The sequence below is a fragment of the Bradysia coprophila genome (genome assembly GCF_014529535.1).
Source record: "Bradysia coprophila strain Holo2 chromosome X unlocalized genomic scaffold, BU_Bcop_v1 contig_12, whole genome shotgun sequence".
In the NCBI taxonomy this organism is placed as follows: domain Eukaryota; kingdom Metazoa; phylum Arthropoda; class Insecta; order Diptera; family Sciaridae; genus Bradysia; species Bradysia coprophila.
Genome location: NW_023503293.1, coordinates 4,181,463 through 4,198,615, shown reverse-complemented (window position 1 = coordinate 4,198,615; position 17,153 = coordinate 4,181,463). Strand labels below are relative to the sequence as shown.

The following is a 17,153-nucleotide window of genomic DNA, read 5'->3' as shown; positions in this document are numbered from 1 at the left end:
AAGTCTCAAAATCACCATCGGGGAACTTTGACGATCAGTCATGAACTCAAAAAATATTTTTTAGACTTGATCTTTTTTATAAAATAATCTGTGAAGCCTGGAGATTAAATTACCATGTTGACTCAACTTTTTATGTACACTGAGCCCACCGTAAAAAATCGATATATGTGACGTGGACCGAAAACGACGAAATTTTCAAAAATCGATCTGGCGGCAGCACAAAATCAAAGTTTGAAAAAAAAATTTTCTTCCATAAAATGATCAGATGGACCAGCTGAGTGGATTTCCGGCTGAGCCTTAAAAGAACTAACACATTTTGTAAAAACCGCTACACCCTACTAGATAGTCGATAGCAGATACCAACGCGACTCGTACGGTTCTACGAAAACTGTAGCGTTTTAACACAGTGCCGACAATTGCGGCTAGTCAGATTTCAGCTCCCTGGATTTTTGTTGAGGAGTCCAAAAGAATGTATAAAAACATGAGCCGTAACTCAGCGAGCCGCAATTATCTTTAGTGTGTTAAGAGTAAATGCCAGATGTGTTAGAGAACACTGCATGTTAGCTTTAGACAACAATTTTCTCACTCATACTCATATATAACAAGTAAGAAAACTGTGTTTTTCAGTGTAAATAAATTTCAACGGATGTCAAAATGTCTTTCATGACTATGTTCTGTTTTACTAACGACATTGGGTATATAATGGTAGCGCATATGGAATTATATGAATGACAAGCATACTGAGAATTTCTGAATTCTACCACTGCGCAATCAAAATTTCGGTAGTTTCTTTTTCAGCACTCAAAATCAACCATCAGATATGCAGTTTCAATGGGATAGTGTCATGACAGATTGAAATGACGTGTTCTCTTAAACCATTTAGAAATGGCAAGAGTATGGTGGTGATGTAATCATTGAATCATTTCAAATCGGACACTTCTGTTGGTCAAAGTACCGCCTATAGTTTCATGCAAAATCTTTTACTTCATTTGCTTAAACATTAATTTTTCACAGTTGCTATGACTGCACGCATACCACGTCGACAGGTAAAATTCAGTGAACACAAAATAGTTATCAATAGTGAGAAAATTTGACTCTTCCAATTTTGATATTTTTATCCGTGTACACTGTAGGTACTTTCAAATATGACATTTTTTACGGGCAACTTTTTATGGCATCTAAAATTGTCTGTATATTGTGTAGTAAATTACTACTTGGATTTGAATAAAATTCACTTTGAAACAAAATATAGACAAAATTTATCGTAATTTAACCGAACCCATAAAACCATTCCCCGTGTTCCTTTAACATATGAAATATTTGCTTCAGGGTGGCTACCACAAAATAAACAATACAGATAAAAAACTCAAAAAAATTTATTTTATAAAATAAACATCGCATTTTGACCCATATCTCTTTTTCCTTTGCTGTTTATTAATTCAAATTTATTTCAACCTTTTTATCCCATAATAAAAATCACCTTCCTCCATCATCGTATTACAAACAAAGAAAGACAATAACAAATTGACAAAGAACAATAGAGGTAGTGAATTTTTATTTTTTTTATATTTTTTTGACATAAGACATTGTCACAGAACATTAAATATCATTTTTCTCGTTTATTTTATCGCAACCTACCATTCAAGCAAGGGTTGGGGGTATGGTTTGATGAGGGCGAAGTTGCTATTGATTTTGTATTTAATTTTTCATATTGTTGGATCTGCGGTTTTATATGATCTGGTGAGCTTTTCGCTCTTACAATGCCATATTGTTTTTCACTACAAGTTCATTAAGTTATGGCTTTTTTCAGAATTTTTTTTATTTTATTTTTTTTGAAAGGTGGAAAATGTCTGTGGTATTTTATAATTGTAAAATATTCACTTTACCTGGCACAATGACATTGATATGATATCAGACAACACAGTGGTTTGATGGTGTGCAAAAACGGTGCATGAATTTCGAGCTACAAGGAAAACCAATTTAAATGAATTTCAATGAATAAAAGTTAAAAAACAAAATGTAAACTGGGTTACTAGGACTAGGCGTCTTTCATAAAAGACGTTCGCCATTTTCTCCGGTTGTCTAGAGTACCCTCCCCTTACCTATATTCACATTTCTCCTAGTAACATTGGACACAACAATTTATTTTTGGCACAACATTTTCACAAACGTTCCAAAGTTTTCTCACCTTTTCCCAATTTTCCCATGTTTTTCAAAAAATGTTTTTCGGAAAAATAGGGAAGAGTAAGAAAATGTAAGAAAAATTGGTAAAAAATATGAAAGTGTTTTTCCAAAAATAGTCCATGAAAACGGACGTCTTTAATGAACAACACCCTACAAAACAATATCCAAATTTTCCTTTATCGAAAAATATTTTCTAAATTATCAAGAATTGATCTTATAGATTCAGTGACAATAATTTGTGATGAATGTCGTTCATCCAATGTCGTACGAACGACAATCTCATTTTGATTTCATATTGTTAAACAAACGAAATGGAAATTCATTTTTAAAATAATAAAGGGAGAATAAAGAAGTAAATAAATGAAATGCAGACGCCTGATAAATGCAAACAGAAAAAAATTACCTTACATTCAGCTCAAAATGAATAGAACGATTTGGTGATTTACGGTGGTTAAGTTCCACATATTTTGCACATAAAAGAATTCATTTAAAGGTAAAATTTCGAGGTTTTTCCAATTATCTAAAGAAAGGTGGAACGTAGCTTAGATTTCGTCATGTGAGTAATATGAGCGGTACTACTTGTAACTGTGTCCCAACCATGGTTACATATTATATGTACTATAATAGTATATCATATGCAAACAACATGACATTACGGCTGCCAAGTATGCATGAGTAAGGAAATGTTTCACACCGGATGCGATCATCCTCTACAATAACATTTCACATTCTAGATTCATGTTCTCAACGATTTGTTATACTTAAATTTAGTAGCTCGAATATTAAGATATAGTGGAAATAGTGTACTGAGTTCCTTGAGATGTTATTGATTAGTGCGTTAATATAGGTAGCACTGTATCTTCATCTTTGATTGCCTAAGCCTCTATCCAGTAGACAGTGTCCGATGTAATTGTATTGCTTGACTAGTACAAAGTTGCATACAATATGCTCAAGGCACGGATGCGTGAATAAAATCTGCTGAAGCAAGTTGTTGTCAGTTTTAATATTACTCTCCAACAACGTTAAATATCTGCTTTCATGTTAAAGACTACCCCATTGTGAAAATGAAAGCATTTAAAATGATACCAAAAAAACCACCCCCATGAAAGTGCCAAGGAAAAATTCGATGAAGAGACTGATGGCTTTATAAGTGAGAAAGTACGGCCGCCTGATTTGTCTTTGGGAAGTTTGAAAATCACAGATTATTTAAATTTGGGTGACTTATATCAACCTGAAGTCAATATATATTGATGCGCGCGTAGAATATATTTTTAATTTATATTTTTCCTTTAACCAATTTATATTCATCAATACATTTTGCTGTGTATTCTATTTAAAATTGAAATTTTCCTTACCATCGTGAACTAAAACCTCATAGCTCTTTGCCCATATTTTTTTTATAGATACAGTTATACACCCAATTTTCCTTTAAGAAAAACAAACATAAAATTAAATTAGACTCCGACCCCATTTCCCTTTCATACTAAGCCCATAAAAAAGCTTTTCTTTTTTTTATATTTTTATATGTACAGTTAGGATGTGTATGTGTGTATCAATCCTGTGTGTATGTATGTTCCGTCTTTTTTTTATGTATGTATGTAGCATACCAATGTTGCTGCTACGTTTTAATAGTCGCCATATTGCATGCGTTTTCCATATAGAAAAATATTATAGATATAAGTATGTATTCTACACACCAAAATGACGTCAACAAAGTAGATTTATGTGTTATGAAAAAAGAAACTTAAATTATTATATGATATGTGTGATGTTGGTGATGGCGAACGATAAACGAGTCAACGAAATAATAAAAAGAATATTGTGTGCTCTAGCAGCACAAACGTTGTTATTATAGGCTAACACGAGAAATAAAAAAAAAAAATATTTAAAAAAAGACGAAAAAAAAATCAAAACGCGAGCGTATCTATAATCGTCGGAAGGAGTCAAGTAAAAAGAAAATTATTTCGGCACCCATAACCCATTTTAAACCATGAGCAAAATATAAAGAAAAGCAGAGAGGAAGAAAAAAAAAAGTTCAAGGAAAATGATCTTGTAAATGGTGATTTTATTTTATGGAACAGAAAGTGTGTGTAGAAGAAAATATTCCAAATTATGCTAAGTGTATGAAAATAAAAACAGATTTGTGTGTACGAAGGAAAAGGATTTATTATGTGGCATATCCATATATGTTGTGTAATGTCCCATTCTTTCATTCTCTTTTTTTAATATTCCATATATACTATAGGTAGCGATTTTGCATTAACATACCTTACATATTTTGTGCTTTTGATATCAAGTACTTCACTTATGCTGTTTCCATAAAAATAAGGTTACGTAAGGAAAAAGTACAACATACATGTGTGCGTACCTACAACCATATATGTATGCATGGATGTGTGTGTGCTTGTACCGTTCTTTACCGTCATCCAAGATTTCATTCACAGAGCTTTTACATCATGTTTATTATAATCTCTCAATGCTTTGAAACGTTTCAGACAATGAATAATAAATAGAACAGCTTTTTGAATACATTTCCAAGATTGAAGACTTTTTAGTTTTGAGGTTTAAATATGATGAACTTTTCAAAGAGGATAGTCGGTATTATGTCAAAACATTTTAAAGCTGAGAAAATAAAAGCGAAAAAGCAAGGAACAATGACTTTTCGTTACTGGATGACGTCAAATTCATTGAGGCCGTATGTGTAACATATTTGGAATGAGATACAATTGGAGTTTAAAACTCCGAATTTTTCTATTAAAATTTGGAACTAGGCTACTTTTAAGCAAAAAAAAATCGACTTTTAAGAAAGAATGTAAATTGCAGAATGTAGTACAACAAAACATTCGACTCTAACTGTATCCACTGAAACCAAGTGTTTGGGAAACCACTGTAACAACAAAGACTTCTCACGACTGTGCTGTGAAGAAAAGGTTTTAAGGTTTGTTTTTTTTTTTTTTGATACGATAGTCAAGTTATAAAAAAGTTCTATCGACTTGAACACATCATCTTGTTTTTACATTTTTGAGCTTTTATTCCTTCACAAGTTGTGAATGACGACCTCGGACAGACAGTTATCCGAAAAAATCTTGACAGCTAAGAGATGGGGGTGTCAGTTGTACGAGAAGAGTACAAAAGCTGATGGAGATGGTGTATGTCCAAAAGCTTACGCTAACTTTAAGATTTTTTGTTTAGTTAGGGCCGATCATTTTAAATCGATGGAAACAGGTCACAAACGAACCGTTCGTACTGGCCAGTCAACCAGTCATCATTGAAATCTTTCCATGATGTCTCCTCCACCTAAATCTTTCCACATCCACTCAGAGTTTTTTTTTTAAATTGGCACCGTCACGGCAGCACATCTAGAAGTCAACATAAGACGAATGACAAAGTCACAATTGAATTAACTTAAATTTGGTCATAAATGTTGACCCATCCCGAGTACGATGGCTATGTATTGTCATTGAAGCCGCGCAAGGAAGTGCACCGGCTGCGTACATGAAAGACGCATTTTTACACCAAGCTTTAAACAGTTTAAAATAATAATAAGAACACTTTGTGTATACGATCTGCAGCCTTAGAACCTTCAATTCGTAAAATAGCTGCATAATTCGATTAAACTCCATCCGATTCAATGAAAGTTCATAATTTTAAGTGCAACAAATGAGGTTAGTGTTTCTTTTAATGGTTCGATACAAAATACACTAATTTAATAGACTGCGTTTCATTCATTATGAAGAACGGAGAAAAAAGAAAAGAAAAATACAAAGTATACTGTCTGGTTCTTGCACTGGACGATGAAGCTTCTTATTTAATTTAAAACTAAACAACACAAACACCCATTACTCGTCAGATTCACTGCGTGTGTTGTATACGAAGACAAGCAAAACTTTTTATGGTTCAAATAAATCAATTACACCGCAAGCCTCAGTTCCTAAACGAAATAAACAGTTGTTAAGTTGTAACTTTAATTCAATAGTTCTTCTGACATTATTGTTCTGTTGTGTCTGTGTGATTTTAAAAATAATTCGTCACTGCAATTTTACACAATTAGAAGACAATCGACTTAAAGTTTCGCTAATGAACCATTCTCCAAAACATGTATTGTATGGCATCAGTGCACCTTACACAGCAAATTGGCTAATGGTTCATTGTTATACCGCCATGAAAAAAAAACGGTAAAACGGTAACCGTGCTACAGATAGACAATGTTGATAATGAGTAACCTTGAGAGAGCATGCCGATAACGGTTGACCATATAGCGGTTTTAACGATTCAATCTGGTACTTCTTTTATTTTGTTAAAATAGAACTACAGATACTCCATGTGCAGCCAGTACAGTGTCATTATATTCCATAATAAATTTGAAACATAGATTTGAGTTGTTTTTGCTGCATAAAAAAACTAGAAGCAGAAAACTTTATTTCTTGAGTGCTATTTCAGCGTATTTGTAAGTTCAAAGTTTTGGAAATAATTTTATGGACAAATCTTTGATTTGAAGAGTATATTTTTCATATTTATCAACGAGTTGTAGTGGACTTGAAAAGTCTACCATGATAACGAACAAGTTTATATAGTTTATCCTGTGCATATACTACAATTTAATGATTCTCATCACTTGGAAAACAATTTTCTCAAAACAGGAACGCGCGTACTTTATTACTCCATCAAATTCTTAAATTCTTAAAGTCCTATTTGATACTTCGTAATGGTAGGTTACATTGGATGCTATTGAAGTAATTCGTTACATGGGGTAGCAATTTTATGGTAAAAGCAAAGTCTCAAGTGTGTTTTTGAGTAAGAAGTTCGTTGGCTTGGATATGCAAACTACACTTGTACCAAAGCAAGTTTCTTAAAAATACACAACATAGACTGCGAGTATCACAAAATCGTTTCCGAATTAACGAATTACGTAGTAGCGTCCAAAGTATTCTGTTTTACTGCCAAGCACATGCAAAGATTGAATTTCACATAAAAATTCGTGGAAAATTAGCCAAATAATTGCACATGTAATTGATTCTCTTCGCAGGAAGCAAGTTGCTATGTAATGTTTCATTTTCGCATGGGGAAGGCAGTAAATTCACTTTACTTGCAACACCCTGCGACGATGAAATTTTCGCAAACGGCACACCGTTCACACTTGTAATAATTTTCAGGACAAGTAGAATACCTTACGTGATTGTTTGGAGATTGTTATTTTGCCACGAGGGATTATAGCCATTCGTCTCGATAAATAAAGATCTACGACACGGTTTTGATTTCCCTGTGGTCGAAAATGGCTTATTACATTACAAGGGAAAATAAAAGAGAACAACAAAAGTCCAGTTTTCGTGTGATCGCTTCGCCTCGGATCAACAAACTTCACATGAAAACTAGACTTCTCAACTTTTTATCCCTTGTTATGTAAATTAGTTATTTCATACAAACTAAAAAAAATTACGAAATTGCGTGAGCTTTGGGTTTTCTTTGTTCTCGACAATTTTTACTCTGTTTCACTTTAGTAAAGGCAGGTCGCTTTTGTGTTCATTACATAACATTAAATTCTATGTACGTCATGCAACAACTGTGCATTCCTATGACCCGCTTTTAATAAATGAAGCGGTGGTGGAACAGCAAGTTCTTTCGGTATTTTACATTAGCATCAAGGTTTGATGATGTGCAGTAAACTTTTTTTTTCGTTGCTTTTTTGTGAGTGAATCATTAGTTTTTGTGAACACAATTAAAGTAGGACGTTAAGTATTCCACCTAAAAACCGGAAATTGTGCAGTTGCATGACCAACAGCGACAGTCGACATTTCAAACTTTTACTATCATGCAATTCAATGGCGGAAATGAACTCTTCCCTGTCTGTCTCTAATGTTTTATAATGTGATAGACTATTTCATTCAATGAATTTGTACAAGAAATAAAAAATGGAATTTTCGATCAAAAATTGTATTTCCTCAGCCGCTCCGATAGTAATTTTTCAAATTTTAAATTAAATTTTCAACACCACAGTCACTCACCAATATAAAATGAGCCGACTACGACGCGACGACACATGGATCTCCTGAAAACAATACATCACAGTAATTGTCAGTTCTCACTTAACGTAACTAGTTTACTTCCTGCATTGATTATAAAATCCATGGATACAACATTCATCGATTATATTTTCCAATAACAAACAATCGAACTATATGGTTGAGAAAGTGGACATTGAGTCCTATTCTATTGCTTATATAAGTGAAACGGAACAGGTAATACACATATTGCAAAAAAAAAAAAAACAACGCAAACGAAACATCGAGATATTATATAGTTGTATGCAGCGGCGAAAGAGACACACAATATTAGACTGGAAATGTTTTCGAACACTAACAGTTTATTGTTACTGTGTAGGCCAGGGTCATATTAATTTTTTATTTAATGACATGGGTGAAGCGTTACAATATCCGCACATGTATATAGTTGTATGTTTATATGAGTTTATTAACGGACCTGTTGAACTTTTCGTTAGCAGAGCAATTTATTTTCATACATAACATAACATATAAATAGGGAGAGCGAGAAAATAATGACGTTCCTTTAACAAGAGCTTTTCAAATGAAAATATCAGAATATGTATACCGGAAGTCAAGGTTAGTTGTTCTAAAATATATGTACAAGGGAAATTGTGTAGGTATCTGATTTTTAATTAAAAAGGAGCTCGTGAATTCGTAATGACTATTTCAAATCATTAACGTCAAGAAAAGTAATTTCGTATTCTATTTTCTCTTCGAAAAACAACTTTATGGTCGATTTTTCCTTCATCCCAGTTTTATCACATCTTCTCCGTAATATACGGAACTGCTCGGGTGTATATCAGAAAAAATTAATATCAAAAATGTTTGTTCTTTCTGCCATTTAATTTCATACAGCAATGAACAACACAGCTAAAACACTCACAATTTCATTCCATATAATAACATAAAAAAAATGATTCCTTGAAGGGTAATTAAATTAACCTCCTTTCATTAGATCCTTATCAGTCGGAAAAGTGGCTGCTATTATTCCTTTAAGTAGCCAGCCTATTTATGCAATATTATTTATTCGTTTAGAGGATATATGGATTTGGGAGCAAGATACTATAAAATGGCAAAATTGGAGAAGATAATATTCGAAGAAGAAGAAGAAGCCGTATACGAATATAAGGAAAATCAGATCAATTCGGATGTTATTATATATAAGATATTATCCAAGGCTGAATCGATGAGATATCCGTATTAACAATTCGTTTACGTTTTGGTGCTTCATTTAGGCCAGATATAGATGTTTGCAAGAATATTTTGTTTGCTATATTGCTTTACACACAATAGCTGCTGAAAAGCGGTACCAACAGAGACGTATTTAGAGATAAGGGGCCGTTCATAAATTACGTAACGCAAAAGTCAACATTTTTCAGACCCCCCCCCCCCCCGGGTCTGTAACGCTAAAAGGGTCAAGTTTGACCCAATTTTGTTAGAACCGTAACGCTTGCCTCATACCCCCCCCTCCCCCCTCTAGCGTTACGTAATTTATGAACGGCCCCTAAGTGAATTATAAAACATCTATGTGAGTTAAGTTTAGCTTAGTTTAGCAGTAGTTTTGTAGATTGGACGCTCGTACCTATCAAAAATATCCTCCGATGAAAACACAATAGAATTTCATTTTCATTCAAAGTTGGTCAAACAACGTCGTAATACCGAAGATTTGTACTGATTGTTGTCGAACATCCGCCGTTTGACGACTTGTTTTAGTACTCATAGAGTGCATGGTCTGCTAGCAATATGAAGCATTTAGAACAAGGAAGGAGCTTGTAACTATTCAGTGTCTTCCACTTACTAATTTAAGTCCATCTACTCACACACGTGGCTTTCATATACCATATTGCATTTTCGTTATACCACCCTCCATACCTAAATAGCAGATGTCTTTGTGAAATTAATTTGCACTTCGTATAGAATTCACCTGAGCGTATAAGTTCTCTGTGATATAAACTACCCACATGAAAATAGCTGTAACTACTTTGAACCATTAGTTGATCAAAAGACAGAAATTCCACAGATTTATTACCAGTTTGACTTTATAATCGATTAAGTAACCGGTATAACTCACCCATTAACAATGTTAAGTATGGTTTCCACTCAACAAAAAGTACTCCGTGAGAGAAGTAAAAGTTCAATTTTGTTTCTCACACGGAGTATGTTTTTGCTAAGTGGAAATAAAGCCTTAACATCTTTAATGTGATATGGAGGAAAGTTTGTCTGTAGTGAAAAGTGAATCTTGGTAGACTTCAGCAGTAATTAGTGAGGTTTTGAAAGATGATATAGACGGGGAGAGATAGTTAGGGATTCGCCACTGACTTCATTACATTATAAATTATGTCTCTGTGTGGTAAGAAAGATTCACATTATGCATCAGTTTGGAGAGGGAGTTTGGTTTTATCTTTGGATCGACATATAAAAAATGATATGCACCTGACTCTAAATGTTTTTTTTTCTGACCAATCTCTCAATAGTTTTTAGTTGGAAAAACTTGTCCCACTAACGCGGTAATTCGAATTACTTGTGTCATTAGACGTTTCAAGTGAGCTAACAGTACATGTTACATAAATAGATATTTCACTAAAATCGCACACGATAGCATTTTTGTACTGACACATTTCCTATCGAAATACGGTCAGTGACCAATTATTCCGCCTCTTGTCAAAAATGAAGTAAAACTCGATTTAATTTCGATATGGTTTGACTTGCAATCTATTGCATTGAAAATATTCCGAAAACAAAAACAATTTTCATTCCATCATTGTCGAACGAAAACTCGATTCATTTCAGTGTCTAGAGCGCATTATATTACCGTCGTCGCTGGTTTATATTTTACATGAAAATTACCTTGTACTGCCTATATCAATACTTGGCACAATATATATTTGCAGATACATAACTAAATGCGAGAAATTCCACTATATTGCAAAATATGATAATATTTAAACTTCAACGAGTCATGACAAATCTTCTGCAACATTTATAAGTAAACACTTCAAATTCTGTGATTTGAAAAAATTTATTTAATTTTATATTTCAAGTTTTCCACCAAGATTCTTTAACCACCTACCGTCGTCAAATGATTTCTGTTTTCACAATATTTTTTATGACATGAAAAAAATTCTGATTTAAAAAATATTCTTGCTATCTTAAAAAGGCGTCAAAAAAGTTATACTTTTTGTTCCATTGGGCACGGTATATGGTTGAATGAATTTTAAATGAAAGTGTGGTTGTCAAATTCGCTGTTTATAATAATAGAAATGTGGCTATTTTTATGAAATTAGTGTCAGCGATTTTTTTTTAATTTCTTCGCGAAATTACTATAAATTTCTTCGCGAATTTACTGTAAATTTCAAGAGTTTTTGATTTCTTGAAAAATTTTGTGAGGTGTTTTGGAGAACTTTCGGAAGCAGTAATTTATTTGTATACCAGGGACTATTTTTGGGAAACCACTTTCCCAAATTTGCCTAGGCTTTGTCTTTACTCAATCATCTTTTCCTGTCTCATACGGATATTCATCTGTTATCGATAACGACACCAAAAATAATGACAAGCTCTTGGTAATATGGTCCTTTATACAGTAAAATGCAAGTTAAAAAAAATTGAAGTACAAGATTTGAAATCAACCGAAAATACTTTGATTGATGGAAGTAATAGATCCGATAATAATATTGGTTATTGCTGCCGTTTGTAACAGGTTAAAAACATCGCTACCTGATTAGTTTTCGAAAGATCTCAACAAATACCGATTTTGATGAACACAGTGCTCGTAGATAAGTTACAATCATGATTCTAAAATATCAACTACTAGCGCCACCTATGTTCGAATAGATCAATCATACCGTTTATGTTCGTAAATTGTAAAATCTCTCTAATAAGATGGGTTTGCACAACAGGCCACATTTTAGCGACTTAGGTCGTATCCTATCATATTACCACAAACTGCAGGCAATAAGTGACAGATTAGAATTAGATAATAAACGAATAATATCGGACTCAATAGCGCAGTGTGTAAGCCGAGACTTCACATAGAATTACTGGATGACCAGCAGATGTTGGTTCGAAAACTCAACCGCAACACAATAATGACATCTGATTGAATCGTCTTAAACACCTGTGTTACATCTGTGTTACATGTAATTGTTTGTTGGTAATGTTATTTAGTCAGTTAGGCAAACCAACACCTTCTCTAGCAATCTAACTACATTTATTAAGGTGATAAAAATGCAACTTAGCCTTTGCATTTTACATGGAATTTTTAGGAATCGATAATGGTGTTGTTGTTGTCGATGATGTGTATTGTTTTAGCAATCGAACCGAATTTTCTATCTCATAAATTAAATTGGCGAATGAGAGTTTCGATAATCATTTCCGAAATTATTACATCGATTCCCTCGTCGATTCCACAATTTTTGTATTTTATCTTTTTTATCCTCCTTTTCAAAACAACATACAGAAATTTCCGTTCCATTATCAATTTTTTTCTTCTTGCCAATAATATTAAATTTCTTCGAAAACGGATGTGGAGAGAGAAAATGCTGTATGTACGTGAAAATATAATGTTTGGCATAATCGCAAAAATGAAAGGTACATACGAAGAGTACTTCAATATTTATCTTAACATAAAACTCAACTACACATATTTCATAACGAAGCGCACTGGAAACGGAGGCACATTATTCTGTAAATATTCATACATTTTGAATGTAGTTTGTGAACGGTTTGAGATGGGGTAATTAAATGAAAATGGAGATTAAATTACATTAGATGAACATGTTCGAGCTTACTTTATTTCGAATCATTTTCATTCATCTATCATCTATATGAATATATATGCGGTTGAGACTTTCAGACGGTATGTACACTACACAGTACACACTCATGTACATCGAGATAAATTGAGTCGAATGCTGACATTTATTCGTCTTTTAATCGGTTAGACCTGAAAATGGAACCTGAGCCAGCTAATGAGTTAGTTCGAATTAAATGTCGATTAAGGTGGCTCAAAATTTATGTTATTTTAAAGCACCTGACCCGTGGATGCATTCAGGCTGGTCCAGAGAATCTTTTATGAAAGAAACTTTTCCTATGCCTGGTTCGGAATTCACGTTATGCATGTGGTCCCTAGTGTTAGGTCATTACAACACCATGTAAAAGTACCTTCACTAGCTATAGCAGCAAATGGTAGCCGAATCTGTCACTTAAAAATGTATCCTCCCGGCTGAACAATAACCATACGCTAGTATTATTATTATCCTATGCCTCAAGAGCATTATTTTAAAAGTATTTTCAAAAAGCTTACATGTCCAAGATTCTCTATTAGATCACCTATTCAGGCATACCACCCACGCTTTTATATGGCATGATTTGTCGATTTTGCTCGCATGTCGCAAGTTCGCAAGTCGAAATTTTTTGACAATGTGTCATGGTCGGAAAAACTCACTGACCTCCGACCTCCAACATCCTGGTGACATTTCAAATTCATTTAAGTATTAACTTCAGTAATGGTTATACATCTCGCATGTCAGAGAAATCATTCAACGGTGCGCGCAACCTTCTACCACACCGAAAATCAAATCATATTTAAAACAAAGGTTTCTTCCATAAAAGATTTTCTGGAAGAGCCTGAAAGCAACCAGCGGTCAAGCATTTTAAAATAAAATCAAATAAATTATTCGACAACGTATGATAACAACGAAAAGACAAGCTGTAGAAAAACCATAAAGTTGTAACTTTAATGTTGAATCTTGCTGTACGTATCTGCGATTAACATTTGTTTGTCTTCGTGGAATATTTTACGTAGTTTTATTTATTCGGTTGGTCAATAAAGACTCGGTACAGTGTTGGACATCTAGCCGCCGATTGTAAGTTTGGGGCCGTTCATAAATTACGTAACGCAAAAGTCAACATTTTTCAGACCCCCCCCCCCGGGTCTGTAACGCTAAAAGGGTCAAGTTTGACCCAATTTTGTTAGAACCGTAACGCTTGCCTCATACCCCCCCCCCTCCCCCCTCTAGCGTTACGTAATTTATGAACGGCCCCTTTTGATCATTGTTAATAAAACTGTTTAAAACTTCTATCATTTATATACTCGTTATGGAGAAATGAGAGAAGTTGGAGAAATAAGAAATTTATAAAATGTCGATACTTTCGATTTCGAATGTAAAAAACGGTAGATATCGTTCTAACATCTAACTTGTTTTTAAAGAAGATTTCAACGATTGCTTTGCTATGTGATGCCTCTTCCGAACTCATTTAGAAGCAAATTTATTCTTCGAGTTTAGTTAGTTTACAGTATACACCATTCTTCGGTGATAAAGTTGCGTACAATTCCTTAGTCTCAATCTTTTTTTCCGTTGATGGTCCAGGTTCCAATCGATACATTAAGATTAGTTTTGCGATAGTCAATTGAAGCTCCATATAATATAAGCAAATCGCAATCCGAGGCAATTTTTCGGGCTTTATAAATGGATAAATATTAAATAAAATTGAGACCAATACGGAGCACTCAACTTACCCAGCGCCAAATTTGAAAATTTTGACCGTCCGCCACACAAAAAAAAATCGAATAACTGACTGACTGGGCGCTGTTGTACGTGTCCGAATTGGCTGGAGTTCCCTATTAACTGTCTCATTTGAATCGTGCAACAGTTTACTTTCGTTTATGTGAATAAAATTTGAAAATTTTGACCGTCCGCCCTACGACATTTTTTCGAAAGAACTTTCTCTCCGGTCGAAATTCTTCGGGATCTGGCACAATGTCGGATCATTGTGGATTGAAGAAACTGCTGTACATACGGCCATTCCTTCCGGTTACCTTGATTTTCGTAATTCTCATTGGCTACTCTTGTCAAAAACGGTGATACAGGTGGAAACATCCTAAGCGTTTCCATGACTCAGCAGTGGGACTTCAGAAACAGTAGATAAACTGACGGTTCCATTGACCACAGCTTTTCGAAGTTTGGTTCTCAATTCTTCTTGAATGTTTTGATGATTCGCAAAATTGGAAAGTTACTGCTGTTGTTTCATAAGAAGCGAGTAGAAGAACCATTGCATTTGTCACAATCTCTTCGTTTGACAAATTTTCACCATGCGATCCTCGGCTTATTAAATTATTATTTGACTTAAGAGGGCAGACTAGGTGTGAAGTAGGCTATATATTGAAAAATTGGTTTTAAAATTAATGTAGACCATTTAATGAAAATCTGTTCCAGCAATTAGATGAGCAATATGTTTATCTATCTCTAAAAAATGAAAAACGATTTACAATAAGCAACAGTTGGAAGAAAACCGATTTCCAAAAAAATATTGCATAGCCTAACTTTAAGCGACGTTCATATTTTGGAAATCGGTTTTCTTCCAACTGTTGCTTATTGTAAATCGTTTTTCATTTTTTAGAGATAGATAAACATATTGCTCATCTAATTGCTGGAACAGATTTTCATTAAATGGTCTACATTAATTTTAAAACCAATTTTTCAATATATAGCCTACTTCACACCTAGTCTGCCCTCTTAACAGCCTCGGATGTCATCTCTAAATCCGTATGACCAGATGCCTTAATTCTCTTTGTTTTCATCAATAATTGCGAAAAATCAAAAAATTGAATTTTTGTAACTTTTCGATTTTGGATTATCCTTTTTGCGAAATCGTAGACAAAACCTTCTGGTGACCATAGCATATAAAACCGGAATTGTTCCCACAAAACCCTCAGCGGATAAGCTTTAAATGACAGCGGCTTGCTAATATTGATCTATCCAAGCGTGGACTAGAAGCTTCTAAGAAGTTTTTATTTTCATGTTTTAATTTAAGATCAAGCCCAAAAACGCATTTGATCGCACAGGAAAACATGAACTCATAAATCAAAGATTTCAAATTTATCTCTTCGTCACCGTTCGCTTTATCACCAATTTTGGTGACGAATTTGTCTATTGAATCCATCATCAATGGCTCCATAGCATTCAGTTCAGAGGGTGAAAACGATGGTGTCATCGCGGCACGTATATTTTTCCAACCGTTGTAATTAGCCCAAATAATCATATTTTGTAATACTGGAACCGGATGAACACCGCCCTTTTGTATTAAAATCAAAGTTATCTGTTAACCAGTTCTTGTAGAAGTAAATTTTATTTTTTCATTGAACTGATATGTATTTACCGGTATGACCTTATTTCTATCCGTGAATTTGTGAAAATCTTTAATCAACACAGAGCGAATCAATCAATTCAATGTCGCTGACCAATATTTGAGGTCTGCTGCCAAAAAAGAATCCGACGATTGGTCCATATTTCTTAGTCCACTTGGGAAATAAAGAGTGGGACCCTTCACGACTAATATCAATTAAATTGCCAAAAATAAAATTTGGTTCCGGACCGGGAATGCGCAATCTTTTAAATATTGTCAATTGTCGTTGCTGTTGGTAAAATAAAACAAACAGCAGAACAAATGCCAAAGTTAAAATCAACATGTTGCACAAATGATATTAATTTCAGATGTTAAGCTTAAGCAGCTATTACATGTAACGAACCGAGCGGCAAACTGACTTATCATAAAATGTTGAGTATAATATATACAATCATTGGCAAGTAATTTCAAGTAAAATACACATTCTCTTAGAGGCGATTCATAAACTACAATTTAACTCTTTGATCATTCCCCGAATACTAATGTTTCACTAATAATTAAACATTGTGTGTCAATCTTATTATAGAGTCAAAGTTCAATTGTGAACGGATGCGGTCTCGACTGTTAATCAACACATCTGGTGCCTATGCATCTGTTGCATAAATCGTTGTATGAATCTCAGTACAAAGTACTTAATAAGGCTCATTTTGCACTTTTTACTCGATGTGGTATAAATAACTATTTTCAATATTAAATTAGGTGCAATTTACTTAATTATTACTAATAATGACGTCATTAATCAAC

At 33.8% G+C, this 17,153-nt stretch overlaps 1 protein-coding gene across 3 annotated transcripts in view; it reads right to left on the bottom strand.

The window, feature by feature from the left end:
• LOC119067177 (cAMP-specific 3',5'-cyclic phosphodiesterase) overlaps nt 1-17,153 on the bottom strand; it is a 224,503-nt gene that overhangs the window by 184,165 nt on the left and 23,185 nt on the right. Inside the window, exons 1-2 of one of the 3 annotated variants that reach the window (XM_037170000.1) lie at nt 11,073-11,266; nt 1,887-1,963 (exon numbers count right to left, since the gene is read on the bottom strand). The exons of 1 other annotated variant lie outside the window; for it this stretch is intronic. The gene's annotated coding sequence lies outside the window, so the exon portion shown is untranslated. Of the gene's footprint in view, nt 1-1,886; nt 1,964-11,072; nt 11,267-17,153 lie in introns of those variants that run through there. One more of the 3 variants, XM_037169998.1, reaches the window with a different exon arrangement.